Raw genomic sequence first — 23617 nt, forward strand, 5'->3', positions numbered from 1 at the left:
AAGAGTTGGGGGAAGGACAGAAGGACCCAGGGTGGACAAGAACTCCACTCTGGAAGACCAACAGAGTCAACTAACCAAGGTCCAAGGGAGCTTACAGAGACCAAAGCACCAACCAACGAGCGTGTATGGACTGGATCTAAGACCTACACATATGTGACTGATGGGCAGCTTGGTCTTCATGTGGGTCCCCTAATAAGTGGAGTGGGGACTGAAGCTGATATGGACTCTATTGATTGCTTTTGATCACTTTCCCCTGTGTGGGCTGCCTTGTCTGGCCTCAGTGGATAAGGATTCACTTGGTCCTGATGTGACTTGACGTGCTAGGGTGGGTTGGTATGGGGAGGGAGAGACAGAGGGGACTGAGGGGAAGGGGAGGGGGGAAAAGGGAAAGGTGGGGGAGTGGGGCAAGGAGAAGAGGAGGGAGGGAAGGGCTGGAATCAGGATGTAAACTGAAATAATAAAAGCATCAATATAATAAAAAAAGAAAAGAGGGGACTATAGGAACATCATATAGACAATTATAGAAATAATAAAAGAATAGATTATCAAATATGTTCTTTAACTATAAAATCATTGCCATTCTCAAATATTTTTTAAATTCATTGGTATAGAGTTCTGTATATTGATACAGAAATAAGGTTTTTTGATACATGGGAACAGAATTTGATATATTGATTCAAATTTAAGGTTATTTTTGATACACATAGGTAGGTATGTTTCTAGTACGGTATGAGGCATTGGACCTAAACAACTCATTCACAAATGTAGGGTTTACTTCCAGTACTGTTAAAAGCTACTATTACAAACTCTTTAGGATAATTAACCTATACAAGTTAATGGCTAATCAATCAGACGAATAGTCATGTCAGATATTAGTCTAACTTATCATAGAAAGATACATCCTAGGCAACACCTCGCTTTTCATGTTTTAGTTTTGAAAAATAAGAAATGAAGTGTGTAATTCTACACAAGCAAGTGCACAGATGCACACAGCCTAACCTGGAAGCCAGATTAATCGTTTGAATAATCACAACCCTCAGTTGAAAGGAACCAGCCTTAGAGAGTTAATACATACAGGAGAGATTCAGTTCTGTCTTTTCTGCTGAGGATGAAAATACACACACTGTCTGGCCTCCGTTTGCATTCTAAGCCAACCCTCACATACACTAACGCATAAAAGTCCAGCATTTCTATTTCAGATGCTGTTTGAAAGCTTTCCACAAGAATTTCCAAATAGGTGCGTCTTAACTGAGTTAGCATAGCCATCCCGAGGTGAGGTTTCTTCTTTTACTAAGTGTAAAAGTAAAAGCATTTCAGCCAGACCTGACTCCCTGACTTTGCCCAGTGTGTGTGTGTGTGTGTGTGTGTGTGTGTGTGTGTGTGTGTGTGTGTCCCCTACTGGCTTCTTTTGAAAATTCCTAACTCCCTACCCATAAAGACAGAATCCATAATAAATTTATGAGTGTCCACAAACAAGAAACAGGGAACGCAGCAGGAGGAGGGTCCTTGGAGTGGCACTGTCCCGGATGTTCTAGTGCAACCTCTGCCTCAGCAGTTCCTCAAGGGATCACTCCTTCCTCCCCATCCCAGGGCAGACTGTCAGGTCATCACCGGATTGCAAGTCCGTTGGCTGGCTTTACACATCTAACTACTGTTGTTGGACTGAGTGTCCATGGAGACTGAGATATTGGTTGGCTGCCTAGAGAAGTGGAAATAAAACCAAATCATTTGGTGTCTATGTGGTTTCTATGAAGCTAGGGGGAAAAAATTGGCAAATGATAAAAATATGGATGGTTAAAGCTACCAGTTCCTTTGGCTCATTCTTGATCTTATCAAAAAATAAAGCATGCTTTGAAGATATGAAAATATTCTATCTAAGGAGCATTGGATTCTGAAGCTATTTGGCTCTTGGTTAGATTGGAAACCATTCTTTTAAAAGAGCAACCAATGTATGCAACAGAATCTAGCAGGCTAAAAACTTTGGATGCATTACATATGGAAAATGTTTCTCATCCACAAAGTCAACAGAGTTCCAAGTATGAAAGAAAAAGCTAGTATTTAATAAGGCGGAGGAGGCTGGAACACCTAGTCATTAATCCTATGGAAATATTTGTCATGCATATGTGGTTCGGGGAATTGGATAAAAATAGGTCCTTCCTAAGAATCTATTCATCTGCACATGGATCTTTATCTATCTGAGAAAGGAAATACTATGTCACAGTATACAGGGGACTTGTACAAAGAGCCCCCTGATGAACAGAAGGGTAGACGTGAGAGTTTGGCATATGTCAACGTGACTTCACGGCATCTGTTGGCCTACCGCCAGACTGAAAACAGCTCCTGGCAGATCTCCTTTCACAGTTAATACACAAAATTATCCAGACCAAGAAAAGTGTCACAGATGAGTTACGACCAAGAAAGGCTTGGTCTGACTTCAGCTCTTCAGCATGTAGGATAACGAATGCTATTTGTTTTTTAGGATGCTTAGGACAAATGCCTAGAAAAGTTCAACTTCTGACAGGAAAAACTGAAATTGGTTGTATGCATATGAGTCAGAAATGAAAATGCCCACAGGGGCCAAGTGGGTAATGAAAAGGAACGTATGGCCCTGAGTGAAACAAGAGCCTAGTGTGATGCCGAATGCCCCTGGAACTCAGGCCAGAGAAGGGAGAAGCAGAGAGCTGCCTGGGCATTTCTTGAAAAGCAGTGTTCACTGCTCTAGTCTACCCATAGGATATTATGTGCCCCAATAGTTCAAGGAGGCTAGATTACACTTGTCTACAACTTAGTATAGTCCCCTACAATGATCTACTTATTCAAGGAAAAGAATAGTAAAACTTACGTGAACGCGATTCACTATAAGAAACACAAAGTATATGTATGTGCGGGTGTGAGTGTGGGTGTGAGTATGGGTGTGAGTGTGGGTGTGAGTGGGGGTGTGAGTATGAATACACACATGCACGTGCGCACGTATTCACAGACCAGAGAAAAGGAAAGCTGCAATACATGATGTAAATAGTGGAGGAGCAGGGAGAGTATTGCCTCTTTTGTTCTGTGCGAGCTTGTGTGTGAGTACGTGTGCATGTATGCACAAACATTCAAGTAGAGGCCAGAAGTAGTAATTCCTCAGGAGTCACCTAGCTTGCTCTTTTGAGATAGGGTCTCACGCTAGGATCTCAGACACACCAATTAAGCTAGACTGGCTGGCCAGTGTGTCTCACAGATCAGTCAGTACTGATATTACAAGCATATACCACTATACCTGGCATTTCATATAGGTCCTAGAGGATTGAACTCAGGCCCTGCTGTTTGTGTGGTAAGCACCGTACTGACTAGGCCATCTAACCAGTTCCTGTTTTACTTTTTTTCTTCATCCTCCTAGAACACCTCTGTTAAGGCTCTTCTTGGTTGTCAACTTCGCTGCATCTGGAAAATTACTAAGACCCTAGAAGTTGGGCACACCCAAAGTGGACTTTTCTGGATTGGATCATTTGAGGTGGGAAAACTCACCATGAACCTGGATCATTTGACCTAGGTCAGAAGACCTACCAAGACTCTGGGCCACACCTTCTGGTGGCAATCTATATAAAAGAACAAGAAAGAAGAAAGCCTTTGCTTTTTGCCTGCTTGCCTTCACACTCACTGGCAAGTACACCTACCCTGCTGCTGAGGCAGGCATTCCTTCACTGGTATTAGAGCCTTCGGGATGCCAATGTGTACAGAAGACCAGGAAATGGAAGCCATGATCTTGCTGCACAGATGGCCCACCACCAGGATAGTGATTGATGCCAAGGCTTTGGGGGTGTGCAGTACCTCCTCAGGGGGTGACAGCAGCTCTTTCTACTAAAAAGCAATCTAACAAACTCATCTCACTAACAGGCCAATGTCAAGATGAGGGGCAGTTCCTACTCAGGTATCACAAGCTGTGGCCAGAGCTCGGGCAGCTGAAACATTTGACTGAATTTACTAAAAGTTACAACAGGGAAATGTAAGTTCCTGGCCCATACAAAAGCACTGCAAATACAGGATGGAAGAGGCTGTGTGCTTCCGTGTGTGTGTGTGTGTGTGTGTGAGAGAGAGAGAGAGAGAGAGAGAGAGAGAGAGAGAGAGAGAGAGAGAGAGAGATGGCATCATGTTTTGTTGGTGTTGGGTTTTTTTGTTGGTGTTGGTTTTGGTTTTTCAAGACAAGGGTTCTCTGTGTAATAGCCCAGGCTGTCCTGGACCTCTCTTTGTAGACCAGGCTGGCCTCGAACCCACAGAGATCCACCTGCCTCTGCCTCCCAAGTGTCAGGATTAAAGAGTGGTGTTTTAAAGAATCAGTCTTGAATTGACTTAAACTGATAGCCATATAAAGAAGAAATATAAAGTATTAATAAACAAATTTTCTCATACTAACTGAAAAAATTAAACCCTTGATTCTCCCCCTACCATACTGATAAGATTAGGAAGGTAAGGAAGTCTCAGCACTGACAAGAGTCTGAAGAAGCCAGCATTAGAATATACTTCATGTGAAACTGCGGACTGCCAAGTCCTCCTGGAACAACTGGAAATGTGTAGTGATTCCACTTGCACTTCTAGGAGTTTCTCAGTTTAAATACTGAAGGATGCACATAGTTACTTATTTCTAAACAGTTACCACACTGTAGGTGTCCATAACACACCAAACATATTCCCCAGAACAAAAGATGGCAATGACTGTATAAACTGTGCCTCATAGTACACATCGATTAAAAATTAACTGAAGCTTATTAAGACCACCACACTATGTACAAAACCTAGAGTCTAGTCAATATTATACTAATGTCAAATTCCTGATAATCTGTAATTATAGTCATGTCAGGCACTGACATTATGAAAAAGATAATTGAAGGATGCATCGGACTCCTTGCAATATTTTTTCCAAAATCTATAAAAATGTCAAGTGAAAGGGAACTAATTTGTTGAAACAAAGAGTTTGGTTTTTTGTTTGTTTGTTTGTTTTTGTTTTTGTATGTTATACAGAGTTTATTAGATGAGCATGGGGGGAGAAGGAAAATGGGAGAAAGGGTACCTCAGAGAGAGAGAGAGAGAGAGAGAGAGAGAGAGAGAGAGAGAGAGAGATAGAGAAACCTGTTTGTTTTGTTTTTTTTACTTTAAAAGTGGTATCAACTCAGAAAGCATAACAGAATTCTTTTAGAAAATATACATAAAATTCATATGATAATTACCCCAATGGTAAGTGGTAGGTAGTGTCTGGAGCTCTGGTTTATAAACAGCCTCTTATCTAAGTGCAATAACTAATGAGGTAGATGCTATTGTTGCCATTTTACCAGTGCAGAATGGAAATAGGAAGGTTACGTACTTCCATATGCCCCTCCCACTCTCTATCAAATTCATGGCCTCTTTTGTATTAATAGTTACTGCATTCATACATGTGTTTACATATATATATTCCTAAATATAACCTGTTATATCTGTATAATGTTACTTGTATGTATGTCTTAAGGACTGACCTTTACCAATTGGAGTCCTCTCCCCTCGTGGGGGTTGGGGGGGGCAGGTTGTACGGCGGGGGGGGGGGGGCGAGGGCGAGGAACCACCTGTCCCACTCGCAGCTTTCCTCACTTGTCTGTAGTTCCTTGTGTAGGGTTGAGGGTGGTGCATTATTTCCAATGGTGGACAGCAACTAGAATATGAATAAAGCCCCCAGAGCCTAAAAGCTGTGTTTTTTTGGTTGTTTCAAAACCCAATGACCTTTTTTTTTTTTCTATTTAGAAAGTTACATCCCAAAAATTTGGCGATGTTCTTATGTTTCCTTACTAAACATGTATCATTTATGTAATTTAAACAAGAGGTATTCTTAAAGCCTTTGGCGTTTGGTTAAAAACAGAGCTAGTCTCAGCCTACTGGGTGAAATGACTGTTGAATAGCAAAGTTGGCCGCATTGCTGGAAGACTAATTTAAGCCATACCGCAGTTGCACATCTACCCAAAAGATTCTATAGCCTAATACAGCGATGCTTACTCACTCATGTTCATCACTGCTCTATTCACAACAGATGGAAAATAGCCTAGATATCCATCAATGGATGATTGAATAATAAAAATGTGGTACATTTACGCAGTGGAATAATATTTGGCTGTTAAGAAAAATGAAATCATGAAACTTGAAGGTAAATTGATTGGACTAGAAATAATCATTCTTAGTAGAACCCAAACCCAGGACCATAAGCATTGCATGCTTTCTTTCATTTGTGGATGTTAATTTTGAATCATTAGGTATGTATACCTAAAGTGTCCATAAGTGACCATAAGTGTCAGGGCAAGGGTAGAACACAGTGAAACAAAAGGGAAAAGGAAAACAGCGGAAGAGCAAGGGTCAGATGGGATGGAGGTTGGGAGTAGAAGGCAGAAGAAGGAATGCAGGGGAGAATAACTAACACTGAAGACGCTTTGAAAAAGTCATATGAAAACCTACTACTGCAGAAGCTTCCTAACACACATACACGCACACACACAAGCATATTGTTTTTAAAATTATCTGTATTAACTGTAGGCCCGGCTAGTAAGCGATCAAGACACAGATACTTGTTATATTGGTTAACCTGGGGCAGGGCAGATATCTAGCCTCTAAACTACTTTCTATAGTAGGGCAGGCATGAGATCTTTGTCTCAATCCCATGCCATCTGTTTTTAATAACTTTTATCAAATTACCTCCCATCCATAATCCCAAATACTTGTTAATGTTCTTCATTTGGGCTGGCTTCTCCTCCAGCTAAGCCATGGCGGCCTTCCTCTCTTCACTTCAGGTCTCTCTCCTTCCTCCTAGTGGTGGTCTTTCTTCTTCCCAGAATTCCTCTCTCTTAGCCCCATCTATCTTCTCTGCCCTGCCCAGGTGGGATGGCTTCTTATTAAGCAAAAGGTGGGTCAGAGACAGCAAACAGTAATTAGCATCAAAATACATCAGACCATCCCCCAACACAAGCAGCTTGCTATTCTTTTAGTTACCCTCCAGGACTTGCTGGTAAGATGGTAAGACCCCATTGCTGAAGACACCATATAGACAGACACGGAGAAACGAGTTGATCCTCACCTAGAAGTTTCATCCCCACTGGCTAGCTTTCATGGTTTCAAAAATAAAATAAATAAATAAATAAACAAAAGGAACCAGTCTTGGTTGTGAATCTTGTAAATTACAATAACAGCCAGTATGGCAATAGTGAGCGACCACTCTCTGTTTGATAGTAAAGCCTGCTCCACAAGATGGAACCCATACCCGGCACTATTACTGAGGCCACAAATGTGTGGCCAAGCATAACATAGGCTACAAAGAAAAACCTCCTATTATCATGCTAAATGTATATAGTAGGAAAATTATTCCTAATGACCTAACATTATACCATAGACTAGTGTATCTACCAAGCTCATCAGGGCAGCTTCTTTTTGAAGTAGATAGCAACTAAATCCACAGCTGACCAAGGTACACAGAATAGGAGGCTCCTGAACACTCACCATTAAGTGTGACATCTATATCACAGCCCCTCACTCTACAAGGCTCAAGAATTATTGTTTAAAAAAAAGGGGGCAGAAAGAGTCTAAGAGCCAAAGATTGTGAATAACTACAAGAGCATGGTATTTTTTCCAGACAAAACAGGATAGTTGCAAATATAAGCCCACAGGGCTTACTACAGTTTTTGAAAAACCTGTGCAGTCTTAAACTAGAAAAAAAAAATCTCAGCATAAAGAGAGGAGGTGTGCACAAAATCTCATCGTTGCCCTAAGTGCTATTGATAGAAGCTCCTAAGAGATGGAGTTTGACTTATTTAAGGATATGGCCCCGGTAGGTCAATTATTGAGTTAGTCAGGGTTCCTATCATGATAAAACACCATGACCAAAAGCAACTTGCGAAGGGAAGGGTTTAGTTCGGGTTACACGTCTCACTCACTGTCCATCTTGAAGAAACGTGAGGATAGGAACACACAGCAGGAAGCTGGAGGCAGAGCTGAAGCAGAGACAAGGAGAGAACACTGCTTACTGGCTTCCTCCCCACGACATAATTAGCCTTCTTTCTTACAGCACGCAGGACCACCCACCCAGGTGTGACAACTGACTCCCTGTGGGCTGGGCCCTACCACATCACTCAATAAAACACACCACCTGCCTGTCTACAAGCTATTGGATGTGTGGGGGAGGGGGTTCCTTCTTCGAAAATGACACTATCATGTGTCAAGTTAACGTAAAACATAAAAACTATCAAGAACTACCTCTGGGCCAGTTAATGAGGGTTGTAGGGTTTTTTTTTTCCCCCTCCAACATGCTTTCAAACTAAGTCTTTATAGCTTGACTTTTTTTTTTTTTTTTGGTTTTTGTTTTTGTTTTTGTTTTAAGATTTATTTATTTAAGTATACAGTGTTTTACTTGCATGTGCCCCTGCCCTCCAGAGGAGGGCACCAGATCTCAGATAGATGGTTGTGAGCCACCACGTGGTTTGTGGGAATTGAACTCAGGACCTTTGGAACGTTCTTAACCTCTGAGCCATCTCTCCAGCCTGAGCTTGACATTTTTAAATGCCAGCATTTGCTACTAAGTTAGACACAAAGGTTATTGTTTTTTTAAATCAGAATTCAATTTATATTTCTGCTAAAAATAATGAATGGATGAAAGTAAACCTATTTAAGTTATGAGATAAAAGACTGATAAATCTTGGTGGGGTCCGGTTAGCAGAGAGAAAATGCAGGTTCCTTATGGTGACCTACTCCTCGGCTGTCAGCTCAATCTGGAACGGGAAGTGGAAATGCTATTGTCTGCCAGGAATCAGGATGGTGGCCATATGCTAGCGTAGTGTTTTGTCGTTTCTCACAGCAGCAAACTGAGTGCTAATGTTATTCTTTCAGAGCTTCCGAATTCCTATGTTTACCTTAAAGGCAGCTTTATTTGTTTTGTTTTGTTTTTCCCTCATTTTCTAATGAGAAAAAAAAAATTGTCAAGTGCCTTTAGAGTAGGAAGACATATCCAAGATCAAACACTGAAGAGGCAAACAAAGGTTCCTCTAGGACTGTCCTAGTGGCCCTCTGAGACAGTGTCCACAGCTGCTTCTTGGCACTGAGGATTGTTGCCTGCCAACCTGAACAGCCAACATCCTCTATAAGAACCACGAATAGCTTTTAAGATGATAAGATAAAGCCTGGCTGCTGTATTTTATGACATAATTTGGCCGGTATCTCTTTGTAGACTGCCACTGGCTGGCTTAGTTTAACAGTCATAAACATTTGATTGTAGAGTCATTTGATTTAATGATTTATTTAGTCTTCAAATCACAAGAGGCTGTTTTCAAAACACTTTGTTGCCATGTTAAGCCTCTTTTAACCTATAGGGTTAATTATTGACGATGAAGTACAGTTGGGGGGGGGGGAAACAATGAGCCTCTTTCTGAAGGGAAAACCACCTGGATTGAATATCAGCTTCACCAGAGGCTTTTAAGTGGCTAACGCTTTAAAATAACAAGAGTTCTGTATCATAACCTTCCTAAGATGTATTATATGCCTTCTTGCCATAATTGAACATGCTTTAGTGCCTTTTAATGAATTGCAAACACACTTTATAAGTGAGTATGGTTCTATAGTATAGCCAAGTAGATTACACAGAGACTTGTTGAGATCTGTTGGATCATTTGCCTTTAGAAAGCCGTCAGCATTCCATGCGCATTCTCTCATAGGATTTTTATGATGTTATATATTTCCTTTTCATTTAACTGTACCTACCACTGTTAATTTTTCCTTCTTTTAACTTGCTGTTAAATTTATTTGTGTGGCAGAAGTCCGGGTCATGGATCTTACTAAAAGCGTATGCGCAAATGAGAGGGGGTGAGAGACCTTGGAGCTCTCAGCTCCTCAGAGTTCAGAAAACCCCAAGGAAGAGGAAGCAGAAAGCGTGTGCAGCCAGAGGGCAGAGAAGACACCAAGAAAACAAGGCCTTCAAAACCAACATAAGCTAAGCTCGCGTGAACTCACAGAGACTGAGCAGCATGCACAGAGTCTGCATGGGCCTGCACCAGGTCATGTATGTATGTATGTATGTATGTATGTATGTATGTATGTATGTACGTACGTATGTGTATGTATGTATTCCAATTTAGTGTTTTCATGGGATTCCTGGGTGTGTAAAGGAGTCGGACTCTGACTCTTGTGCCTTCTCTTGGGCTGTTTTGCACCCATTTGTGTTTTGTCCAAATTCCGATGTCTTAGTTGTTTTATTTTATTATGTTTTATTTTGTCATATGTTATCGTATTATTATCCCTTAGCATCCTGTTTGGTTTCTAAGGAGAGACAGAAGGGGTTGCCTCTGGATGAGAGGAGAGGTCAGGAGGAACTGGGAGACGTAGGAGAGGAAACCATAATCAGGATAGAGCAGATGAAGAAAAAAGTCTATCGTCAATTATAAAAGAAAGAAAGAAAGAAAGAAAGAAAGAAAGAAAGAAAGAAAGAAAGAAAAGGGTGTCTGTTTCTGCAACTTGTGTGTAGGTCTTTAGTATGTATGTGGTCTATGCACAGCGTCTGCATATAGATTTGGAGGATGGGGCTGTGTGACATAAATGTGGTAGAAGAAAAAGGACTAACAATAGTTTGAGAGGGCATAACGGGGGGGGGGGTGGGTTTGGAGGCAAACATGAACAACGTACAGCAATATATTAAGGATAAAAATGAAAACGATAGCTAGGCATGGTGACCCCTGTAATCCTAGCATGAGGAAGGTAGAGGGAGGAAGGGCAGAAGTGCATGGCCATCCTCTACTACACACTGACTTGGGGCCAGCCTGAGCTACATGAGACTTTGTCAGAGGGAGGGTTGGTGGGAAAGGGAAGAAGAGAATGGAAGTAATCATTTGGTATGCTAGTTAAAATATATTAACAAAACCAATCAATCCGTGTGTTGTTCCACAGGCCAGGTTGCCAGGGGTGTGACTTCTGCTTAAGAAAAGCTCAGCTATAGTTATATAGTGACAATCCTGATGCCCACATTGGCATGGCCTTGTCAAGAACACCAACAGCACAAATCTAGGCAACTTTTCCAAGCCTGGGCATTGCCACACCCTTTAACCCATAGACCTCAAAAATGAAACCAAATTCAGAGAAGGCACATACAACTTCAGCGGTGAACCTTACAGCTCAGCCCTTAACCCCTTATAAACAAAGGAAAGACATTAATAGAAGGTTTTCATTTCCCTTAATCTAAGAGATTAAAGGTGAAACAGAAATAGAAGAGCAAGACAGGGCCATACCATTACCCTCCTGAGCATCCTAATTCTTTGAAATTCTGTACAGTTTCCTTCCTTTATGAAAATGAATGTTCATTTAAATCTCCAAACGTGAATACAGTCTAGAATCAGGGCAAGTGTCCAGTCCAGTCCATTCTTCCTGGGATAGTCTCAATTTGCACCTGCTGTCACAACATAGAACAGTGTCTTCAGCACTTAAAAATGCCTGAAATCAAAGTACAATGTGGCTTTCATGTACACAGCACTTTCCAAATTCAATTGACTGCCATCTCCAATTTTTTTTTTTACACAAAATGTACAGAAGTACTGCAAAACACAGCTTGGAAACCTGATCTTCACCCCAGTGTTACCAGACATCGGTGTCTATCCAGCTCTCAAATCCCACCCCGAAGTGTCTACCCGATGATGAAGAGCTTCATTTCCACTGTTGTCGTTTCTCCTCTAAAACAAGAAGTTCATTCTACCAGCACTGAGGGTCTCAGGACCTGCTCCCCACCCTTCCCTCATGACATAATGCCTGCACTGTCGGTTGTAAATAGTCCACGCCTGCACTCGTCCATTGAGCTGAAGTGCAGTAGCGTGTTGCCCTTTTATTTCCCACACAGTGCCAAGCTCAGCAAATCTCTACATGCCTACGCTGAGTTAGACTTGAGGCTGTCCTTTGAGTTTACAAAGGTAGATCCTCAAAGCAGGTCCCAGCAATCCCCCTCCCTGCCCTCTCACACTCTCTTGGAGACCTCACTCTGACATTTGTCCCCTCCTTTATCTAACCCCCACCAGCACCTAAGCGTAGTCAAGATCCTTTTCATCTTACATACCCCTTCCCTTCATCAACTGTAGGCATAAGGTTAGTATGCAGTTTAAATTCTGATTTCCGTCTCAGTGTTGTGTAAACATTGCTCCCCAATTGTTCCCTAGTATGCCAATAAAGCAACTTACAGCCAATCACTGAGCAGGGGAAAGAATAGGGCTGGACTTCCTGCCAGCCAGGGGAGGAGGAGTTAGAGATAGATCGAGAGGATTGAGCCACGGGTAAAGGAGGAAGTATGGGATGTTTGCTTGGAGTAAGATTAAACAGCATAGAGGGTTAAGAACAGACTTAAACTGCTCAGATTGTGTTGTGAAGCCATGTATTATAAAAGTCTTAATTATTTGTGTGATAGCTGAGTTAAAAAATAAGCTAAGAGAAACAACCACTGTATTATAAAAATAATATGAACAGTCAACTATGTCCTCTCTAAGTCTCCATTTGGAGTCTACAGATGCCACATTATGTAGTCATCTTCCTGTCACTTGCCACTCTACTCCAATGTGATCACTGCCCCCACCCCTCCACCCTAATGTTCCTGAGGACCACTGACCCAACTGGTATTCCTCCTTTGGGTTTGGAAGGAATTTATATTCTTGATAAGTACCCAAGCTTCGTAAACTATAAAGTTGGCCCCGTGGGTCAAGCACTCACCACGCAATTGTGATCAGAGGAACTTAGACTCCTGAAACCCCTATCAGACAGACACATTAGTACACTTGCGATCCTGGCACTCCAGAGGCAGCGACAGGTAATCCCTGTGAAGAGCTTTCTGCCTCACTCACCTCCAGCCTTTCAAGCTACGCAGACATCCCTCCTCCCGTCAACACCAGTGCTTCTGTAAGGCTGTAAGGAAAGTCGGACTCCCCAGGAACTCTGGGTTGAGTAGGCAGAGGGCGTTACCTCATGTGAAGTCTCTCTTCAGGTGGCATGCGCCAAGACTTCTCCCTTCTTCTTCTTCCTGTAACCCACCCTACACCCCACAACATCTCTCTTTACAAAGAGGATGGCGGGTTCTAAACAAGCAGGCTGGAAGAGGAGAGCCATTGCAAAAAGTGGAAAATGGCAGTCCGATGTGAAGGGTGCGGTATAGGAAGGGATGGGGCCCCTCCTTTCACCAGTATGCCAGTATCCTTCCTGCTGATGGATTTTTGTCCTTGGGGAACAGTCCCTACCCTAAGGGAGGTGGAGGTGGTAGTCTTCTCTCTCTGCCTGGATCTTCTGTTATAGCTGAGAGTCAAACCAGCACAGGGCACTTCTCTGCCTTTTCAAAAGTAACTTGTTCCTTGTTAGTATTTGCTGGCAATACATTCTTTGCCTGATAAACAAACACTTACAATTCCCAAAGCATAATTTGGGTGTGTGCTGTGGGTTTACAAGATGGGAGGAAGAAGCCCCTGGAGTTTCAAACTTGCAAGCTTTTATGTGGCTTGGTAGCACTTGGCAGCTCCTTGTAAAATTCTCACTCAAAGGATTAGATGTTCAAAATCCCACCTGGGCTATTTTTACTGTTGTGAATTTGGTAGGTTTGGAGGAGGGTAAGTCAGCCATGAGGTTTTCGGTATGTCAAGTTATTAAGGTCTGAACGTGGGCTGTGGTAGTGGAAAGGGAAAGATTCCAAAACCATTACAGCCATGAGAAAGGGGACACTGGCATCTAATGCAGTCATCACTTCATCTTTGCCTTGGCTTCCCTGGGTTGCCTGATGGCCCCGGAGAAAGTGTGCCATCAGAATATAGAACCAGAAAGCCTCCTTTTCACTCTGGGTTTTCCCCCCCTTCTTAAAAATCCTTCACAATGAGCTTTTCACTCCCGAAAAGATGCAAAGCAATCCCTTCAGACTGTGCTTAAATTGTGCTTCTCCAAAGACACTCCCTCACGCACGTGACGCTGGCCCCGATTTTGTAACTGTGTTTATGACTGATTTATGGAACTTCTGCTTGGCAGGCCCTGCTGTTACTGTTAGCTAGTTACTATGGATCTTTCAACATGCCACTCTGGCATGTTGCATTAAAAATAACTTCCCAAGACTTTACAGAATGCATGGAGCAATGGGAGCACAGCGAGTTCCAGCGTCCAGAGTCTGCTCTGTGTTCACATCTGCCACTTCAGTGAGGAGGAAGAAAAGCAAAGGCCTTAGAAAACACCCAGATTCAGTATATGTTTTCAGAGAGTTCTCAGAGCAGAAGTTCCCAGAAAGCAAACATATTAAAAAAATAATAATAATAAAAGAAAAAGAAAAAAGAAAGAAACCTGGAAGAATCAAATGACAAAACACAAATTACAAGTGTCTGTACAGGCACAGATCCAGGCATGTTGGCTGGCTCTTAATCCTTTTCCTAGCACTTAATTAGCCCCAGGAACTTAGAAAGAGGTACAATGATCACAGCTATGTGGCCTTCAAAACAGAGACGACAGCATCCATCTCAAGGGGTCATTCTGAGAAAGAAAGATATAGAAGTCAAAGGTCTTGGTCCAGTATTCACACGTAGAAGTGCTCAACAGATAGATGGGTCATTGCTCACTCTCACACGGAGAAGTGCTCCACAGATAGATGGGTCATTGCTCATTCTCACATGGAGAAGTGCTCCACAGATAGATGGGTCATTGCTCATTCTCACATGGAGAAGTGCTCCACAGATAGATGGATCATTGCTCATTCTCACACGTAGAAGTGCTCCACAGATAGATGGGTCATTGCTCATTCTCACACGGAGAAGTGCTCCACAGATAGATGGGTCATTGCTCATTCTCACACGGAGAAGTGCTCCACAGATAGATGGGTCATTGCTCATTCTCACATGGAGAAGTGCTCCACAGATAGATGGATCATTGCTCATTCTCACATGGAGAAGTGCTCCACAGATAGATGGGTCATTGCTCATTCTCACATGGAGAAGTGCTCCACGGATAGGTCATTGCTCATTGTCACACGGAGAAGTGCTCCACAGATAGATGGATCATTGCTCATTCTCACATGGAGAAGTGCTCCACAGATAGATGGGTCATTGCTCATTCTCACATGGAGAAGTGCTCCACAGATAGCTAGGCCATTGTTCATTCTCACATGGAGAAGTGCTCCACAGATAGATGGGTCATTGCTCACTCTCACACGGAGAAGTGCTCCACAGATAGATGGATCATTGCTCATTCTCACATGGAGAAGTGCTCCACAGATAGATGGGTCATTGCTAATTCTCACATGGAGAAGTGCTTCACGAATAGGTCATTGTTCATTCTCACATGGAGAAGTGCTCCACAGATAGATGGGTCATTGCTCATTCTCACATGGAGAAGTGCTCCACAGATAGATGGATCATTGCTCATTCTCACATGGAGAAGTGCTCCACAGATAGATGGATCATTGCTCATTCTCACACGGAGAAGTGCTCCACAGATAGATGGATCATTGCTCATTGTCACACGGAGAAGTGCTCCACAGATAGATGGGCCATTGTTCATTCTCACATGGAGAAGTGTTCCACAGATAGATGGGTCATTGCTCATTCTCACATGGAGAAGTGCTCCACAGATAGATGGGTCGTTGCTCATTCTCACATGGAAAAGTGCTCTACAGATAGATGGGTCATTGCTCATTCTCACATGGAGAAGTGCTCCACAGATAGATGGGTCATTGCTCATTCTCACATGGAGAAGTGCTCCACAGATAGATGGGTCATTGCTCATTCTCACATGGAGAAGTGCTCCACAGATAGATGGGTCGTTGCTCATTCTCACATGGAGAAGTGCTCCACAGATAGATGGGTCATTGCTCATTCTCACATGGAGAAGTGCTCCACGGATAGGTCATTGCTCATTCTTCACTCTCTGTTTACTTGTGGTTTGCTCTTATTGAAAACACACCTCACTATGTAGCTCAGGCTGATCCCAAACTTGCTGTGTAGCCCAGGCTGGCCCCAGAATGGAGTTCCTCCGGCTTCAGCTTCATGATTGTTAAGACTGCAGGTATGTGACACCACATCTGTTGCTGAGTGCGTTTGACGGAGCTCTTACTTAATAAATATTGGTTGTCTGAGAGGAAAAAATGCTCAGTTATGTATGAACACAGCCAATACTCTTTTTTTTTTAAAGATGATTTGCCTATATTTAATTCTTCTTTGCTATTCTGTGCAGTATAGTGACACATAGTACTGCTTACTGAAGTCAGTAAAAAGAGAACATCTGTTACGAGAGGCAAAAGTTAGTTTGTAAATTGGTAGCAAATGAACAAACAAACAAAAAAATCGCAGGCTCAAGCAAATAGAATCGAGTGCCAAGAAAGCACTGATGTTTCCTGAAAAGAAATGAATATATAGAGCTATAAATAAATATAGTAGCTGTGATACTGTAAAACTGCTTCTGTGAATCTAGTTCCCAGTAGACACTACAAAAAGAGGGGGCCTTTCTCTCTGTCCCACGCCTGGCCTCAACCCACGAGCCAGCCTTGCCTACCACTCAGGAGACGTGTTCTTCAATAGCCAAGTGTCACTGTCACCATTAGCAAAGTAGTTTCCTTGTGCCACTTGGGCATCATTGGGCCTGGCTGCAGCACAAACACAAAATGTACCACGATGGGCACAACCAGGACAATGAGGACTTTGCCCAGGATTCCACATTCACGCGTGCACTCGCATGGAGAGAACAGTAGCCATGGGCTGACAGACCATTAGCTGATTCCTCTTCCTAGAGGGAAAGCCAAGAGCTATCCTGAGTCTTTAGCGAAGAAAATACAAAGGGCGTGTGTGACTGTGGGCTCCCATTTGACCACCCATAGCCAGAGCGAAAATAAATGTGTGAGTGTGTGTGAGTGTATCTGTGAGTGAGTGAGTGAGTGTGTGTGTGTGTGTGTGTGTGTGTGTGTGTGTGTGTGTAATACTCTCTCCTTTTATGACAAAGCGTCAGTGCCTTTCACCCACTCCATGCTCATACAAGAAATCCTAATTAAATTCAATGGGAACCAGAGAGAAACAGAGAGTTGGGAGTTTCAGAGATAATAATGGGGAGTGAAGTGATCAGAAATCAATCTATACAAGTATGAAATTGTCAAAGAATAAAAAATTATAAACAGATCATAAACACATTAGGTGGCAAATTCTAAAATTTATAACCTAAGGCACCAATGATGACCTGATTCAACTAGGATGATTTTTAGTAAAAATTAATAGGAAGGCCAAAATCTGGATTTGAAAAACATCTGTACACAAGCACCAGCATATGGAAGAATAATTTGAAGCCATTTTTTTTGCTGAGGTTAAAAGACTGATGGTGAAAATGGCACATATTTCTTTTATTTACTAATTTCTCCTCCTCCTCCTCCTCCTCCTCCTCCACCACCAGAGTCACTGGAACCACACATGCTCCACCATGCTGGCTTCTCTGGCCTATCTATCTCCATGTCTTTCTCCCTTTGATGAATCTTCTGCTCTTCGTGAACTTTACGGTCTTCACAGCACCGAAGTCTGTTGTCCACAGGCCTGTGACTGTGCTCTCTCACCTAGGCCCACAGGAGTACAACTCCTGCCTGCTCGCAGTTAGGTGGGCCTGTGTGACTGGCTCTCACCAACAGAGAGAGACGAAGTTCTATAGTTGCTCTCAGATTACACATTTAAGAGAGGGAGTGGGTTGCTGCGTGTTTGCCTTGCAACAACGATAGTAGCCAGGCTATAATGGTAGAGGCCCAAAATGAAGGCAAGTTAAGTTCCTGGGAGAGAAGGAAAGAGGAGGTGTTTACATTACTTCAGACTAAGATTCTGCTGGTAAACAGCAGAGGAGAGACAGGATATCTGAGGGAGGCTGGAGAATCTTCTCAGAAAGAAGGAAAAGCAAGGGACTCAACAAGAAGAAACCAGGGTTCATAGTAGCCGGGTATGGTGGAACTTTGGATTTTAAGGATGATTGTCATGGCTGTTTAGAAGGAAGGGGCGGAGACAAGGTGAGTGGGCGTGAGTGATAACAAGCCACATGAAGGCTGTAAAGAACACAAAGGGCAAATGTGGCTCTAACAAATGTCTTTTACCTGCTTCCTCGGGACACTAGATGCCAGGAGATGGCTCCAGGCGGGCAGAAGTTCCAGCTTCCCTGTTGCAACATATGGTGTCCTCCCCAGGATGAGTGCTAAGTTGGTGGTGGCTCTTGCCATAATCAACAGGGCAGCAGTCAAGAGTAGCACCCCTCCACCTCCCCAACCACACCCCCACTCCCCAATCCCCCCCCCCCAGGAACAAGAAGAAAGGTATTCACATTTAGCACTTAAAATGTGGAACAGGTTTAAGTATCTTAATTAAGGCATGCACGGGAGGATTGGCTTTGAAAGCTATCATCGTATGTTCTATAGGTCAGCCACCAGGTGTCTGACAAATACTGTCTTATTCATATGTTTATAGAATTTTTACAGACGAGACACTGACTCTCAGGGAAGCTCTATAATTTTTTCAGGATCATACAGAAAAAAAAAGTAGATCTAGAAATAAACTTAAGGATGCCTGATTTCAAGATACCTCATCCTCTACTTACTGCGGTGCAGTAGGGGGCAGCTCCTCTAAATAAATATGCTGTTGCTCATAATACTAAGATTTGAAACCAGTCTAGTGTTCACCAATGGAAGGACAGATATTGAAATGAAAACACACTATGTATATACAATGTGATACTCTCTGACTTTTAAGTGGAGGAATTCTATAAGTTGCAACAACATAGATGAACCTGGAGAACAAAATATTAAGTGAAATACATCAGACACAGAAAGACAAAGGCCATAGATTTTCACCTATATATGAAACCTTAAAAGGACTGTTTTCTTTAAGAGGTTGGCCACTGGAAGTTTGACCATGCAACAGTAAGTATGTGGGCAATGAAAATTGAACTTGATTTTCACTTTTGTCTTCTTCTTGTTCTTCTTCTTCATCTTCATCTTCTTCTTCATCTTCCTCCTCCTCTCCTCTTCCTTCTTCCCCTCTCCCTTCCCTCTCCCCCTCCTTCCCTTTCTTCTTCTTTTTGGAAGGAGGTGACACAGGTGGAAGGTGGACCTGGGAGGACTGGGAAGTGAGTGTGATGGGGTACATGTGTGAAATTCCCAAATAATCAATAAAAATTTTATGTAAAAAAAAAGTACAGTACACAGAAGTAGAGAATCGAATGCTGGTCATCAAAGGCTGAAGAGAAAAGAGTAGATATAAGGAAAAGAGCATGGTGTTCCAGCCAGGAAAAATATACTTTCAAGATCTACTACTGGTCCATGAGGTGACTCAAGTGAATTATAATACAACAACGTGTTGCATTTCAAACTGCTGAGGTTTTAAGTATTCTCACCACAAAAAGAGAGAGAGAGAGAAAGAGAGAGAGAGAGAGAGAGAGAGAGAGAGAGAGAGAGAGAGAATATGTGAGTCGATGGGAATTCTAATTAGCTTGATATGGTAAACACTTACATCACAACATCATATTATAGATTATAAATATACAGAACTATTTGTCAATTGAAAACACAAATTTGAGCTGAGCAGTGATGACACACACCTTTAACCCCAGCACTCAGGAGGCAGAGGCAGAGGCAGGTGGATATCTGTGACAAGGCCAGCCTGGTCTACAGAGTGAGTGCCAGGACAGCCAGGGCTACTCAAAGAAATCCTGTATTGAAAGGGAGGGGGGAGTGAGAAACCACACAAATTTGGCTGATTGCAAAGCACAGGTCTGTAATCCTAGCACTCAGGATGCAGATGCCAGAGCATCAGGAGTTCAAGGTCATCCTCAGCGTCACAGAGGTTTGTGCCAACCTGGACTATCTAACACCCTGCCTCAACAAACAGCAAAACAACAACGTACAAACAAAAACTAAAAAAAAATTTTTTTAAATTCAAAAATAAATATGCTGAGAGGTTACTTGGCGTGTCACTGGTAAAATACAAATGCGCACCACATGGACAGTCTATTAGAATGATGTTTACCCTGGTGGAGAACTCGCTCTGTAGACCAGGCTGGCCTCGAACTCACAGAGATCCGCCTGCCTCTGCCTCCCAAGTTCTGGGATTAAAGGTGCGCGCCCCCACCGCCCGGTTTGCAAAAGGCTTTTTTTTAATATGACAAATACAAGAACAATTTGCCAAGGGTGCTAGGAAAGTTCTGGGACAATCAGGCTATGTATTCTAAGCCTCATTCTTCGGTACTTACATTTACCTTGAAGGAAAATAGCAAAATGAACGAACTGTGGTACCAAATCTGACTCTGAAGCCATGCTCATCCATTCTTATGGCTCTGCCACCTTAGGCAAGGTAGCCAAGTTACCCGGCCCTGTCTCCATGGAGGTGAAGGGAGGATGCTGAGATGGACTTCAGGAGCTATAAGGAGTGTGGCAGAGATGCCCTCAGGGTCCCACTCCCTGACATATGGTGGCTTCGACGCTTCAGTTGCTGCTAAAGGACTAAAGAGCCTGCCTTTACTGCTTTTCTTCATCTCCTCTTCCTTTCAAGGGTGGTGTACTGAGGAAACGAGCCTTGTTTCCCTCCCCTCAGCCTCACCAGCCCCTCCCTCACGGCCAGCCCTTCCCCAGCTAAGACCCTTCCCACTGATGTAAGTACGCACGCGCGGGAACCCAAGCTCCCCAGGGCGGGAAACTTGTCCTTACACAGATTTGTTGAGCACAGGGTGCATTTATGGAGCTTAATAAAAAGCAAACACTACACGATCGAGCTTGTTCAATAAAACACCTCGGATATTATCTCCTGCCCATCGTTATTCCCGATCTCCATACAGGAGAAACATGAACGGAAGACCGCCTTCAAAATAGTCCAGCGACATCTTCGGAGTGCCTATTTCCGAAAATGGGCCGTCAAGGTAGATGAAGAGCTTCTGAGAGATGAATCCCAGCTCACGCCGCTAATCGGACTTGAAGGGCCAGCCATGTGCTGCTGCCAACTAGTGCCGCCACAGTCAGTCCGTTGAGCTCTCTCAGGGGTAATTCCTTCAGTGTGTATAGCTGATGTGTCACAATTTCCTTATCTGTGCCATGTTGTTATGTGAGTGTCTGCTATGTACACTCCATTAAACTCTAGGCTCCTAGAAAGTGTCCGCAGGAGGAGGAGGAGGAGGAGGAGGAGGAGGAGGAGGAGGAGGAGGAGGAGGAGGAGGAGCAGGAGGAGGAGGAGGAGGAGGAGGAAGAATCTTGTTGGATCCAGTGACCAATAAGAATGAAAGAATTACTGAGAGATTTGGAAATGTAGAGGAAATAGAATGTTTTCCTTTTCCTATCTTTTCTGAGACAAGATTTACAATGGACCTGTCATACACATTAGGGTATGCAATATAATGTTTTTATAACCACACATATTGTGTAATGACAGCCATGGTGAAGCTAACTGACAACGTACTGCCTCAGGGTTACCTAGTTGGGGGGGGGGGACTGCTAAGAACACCAGAAATCATCTGGCTTAGGAAATTTCGCGTGTTCGATGTGTTTTTTAAATATTTATTTTTGAGTTCTCCCCCTCCCCTCCCCCTGCCCTCTCCGCCGAGACAGGGTTTTTCTGCATAGCCTTGGCTCTCCTGGACTCACTTTCTATACCAGGCTGGATTAGAACTCACAGTGATCTGCCTGCCTCTGCCTCCTGAGTGCTGGGATTAAAAGCATGAGCTACCACACCCGGCTTAATATTTATTTTTATTTTTATGTGTGTGCATGTTTGCCTCAATGTGGCTAGGCAACATGCATGCAATGCCCTCAAAGGCCAGAAGGGGGAGTCAGAGCCCCTGGAACTGGAGTTACAGACAGTTGTTAACTGCTGTGTGGGTTATAGGAATCAAACCTGGGTCCTCTAGAAAAGCAGGCAGTGCTCTTAACCTCTGTGCCACCTCTCCAGCCCCTCCATGTACTTTCAACACTAGTGACCCTTTGATGTCTAGATGGTACCCATCTTATGCCTTATAACTTCCCTCTGTTTTGTCCTTCTATGCCTTGAGAACCATCTTACATTCTGCCCTCTCGAGTCCAGCTTTGTTAGATTCCATATGTAAGATCATGTGATGCTTTTATTTTTTTCCTGTGCCTGTTCTAGCTCCACATAGCATAAGGTCTGCAAGGCCCATTCAAGCTCTTGCAAGTGTGATTTCCTTCTTTCTTCCTTTCCTTTCTTTTGTTTCTACTTTCTTCCCCCACCCCTTTGTTTGTGTAGATTAGAGGGGCAATGTGCATAAGTATTTGCTTATGTGCATGCATGTAGAAGCTACATATGAGTGTAAGATATCTTTCTGATTCTCCAACTTATTGTTTAAGCCATAGTCTCTCACTTTGCCTGAAGCTCACCAATTAAGCGTCACTGGCTGGCCAGCAAGGCCCCAGGACCCTCCTGTCTCCATGTCCCCAGTGCTGAGATTACAGACCTACATGGTTGTACTAGGTGGGTACTAGGATGCTCAGGTCTTCATGTTTGTCCATAAGCATTTTACTGAGTGAGCCATGTCCCTAACCTCAGATTTCCTCCTTTCTTAAGGCTGGATAGTAGTCTACTGTGTACGTCTGCAGACATCACATTTTCTCTACCCTCTGTTAGTCAACAGGTTTCTGTATTACTTTTCTATTGCTGTGATAAAACACCATGATGAACACAACTTATAGGGTTTGTCTGGGGCTTGTGCTGCCAGAGGCAGGCATAGCACTGGAGCAGCCACAGAAAGTTTACACCTTGATCTACAAACAGAAAGAGGAGTTAAGCAAGTCTTTCGAAACCTCAAAGCCCACCCCCAGTGACACACTTTCTCCAGCAAGGCCACACCTCCTAACGCTCCCTGAACAGCTACCAACTGGGGACCAGGTATTCAAACGCTCAAGCCTTGTGGAGGACATCTCCCTGAAACCACCCTGCATCCTTCTTGGCTATTATAAATAATGTTTCTGTGAGAAGGATTGCAAGCTTTGTCTCAGGTAAAAGCAGTTTTGGTGGGCTTTGCCCTTAGACACACCAAGGATACTCCCTGAGATTAACCTTGAGATAGACTGGGTAGAGCCATTCTGGGCCTGGAATTCAGGAAGTGGACCAGGGGACCCCACCTGGATTATTGTGTTTCTAATTGACCCTCAATGGGAGGAGGAGACCTTGCGTAGGAGAGACAGACAGGCAGGCGGGGAGGACATGAGGGGTAGCAGGTTCAGACTGGGCTTGAACGCACATGGATCAGGAAAAGAATCAGTGAACAGGCCAGACCAGCACACAGGCCAGAGACACCTAGGGACCCGTCCCATGGAACGGATACCAGAAGGTTCACTCGTTTTTCCCTTTAACCTTTTTTCCCTCTTGTGTAAGCTAGTTGGGTTGTATAATAAAGTTTAATTGTTAAGAAACAGAGCCAACATGTTTCAGTGAGCACAGTGCAGCTGCTGAGTCAATATATGGATTTAATTCTTTGGGGGCATATAGATATAGTTTCATTTCTTTGAATATAGGTGCTATGTCCATATATGTAGTAATTCTGGATAATGTGCTAGCTTCATTTTTGTTTGTTTGTTTGTTTCTGTAGGACTCTCAACACCGCTTTTCATTATGGATGGACCAATTTGCACTGTTCACCC

At 43.3% G+C, this 23617-nt stretch overlaps 1 pseudogene across 1 annotated transcript in view; it reads left to right on the plus strand.

Moving 5' to 3' along the window:
* Positions 1-20997, plus strand: part of LOC311599031 (general transcription factor 3C polypeptide 3-like) — a 54466-nt pseudogene extending 33469 nt beyond the window's left edge. Inside the window, exon 3 of the transcript in view lies at positions 20809-20997. The product of the transcript in view is annotated as a general transcription factor 3C polypeptide 3-like (transcript). The remainder of the gene's footprint in view (positions 1-20808) is intronic.
* Positions 20998-23617: the final 2620 nt, after the last annotated feature.

Source organism: Acomys minous (assembly GCF_964271855.1).
Source record: "Acomys minous genome assembly, chromosome: 6".
In the NCBI taxonomy this organism is placed as follows: Eukaryota; Metazoa; Chordata; class Mammalia; order Rodentia; family Muridae; genus Acomys; species Acomys minous.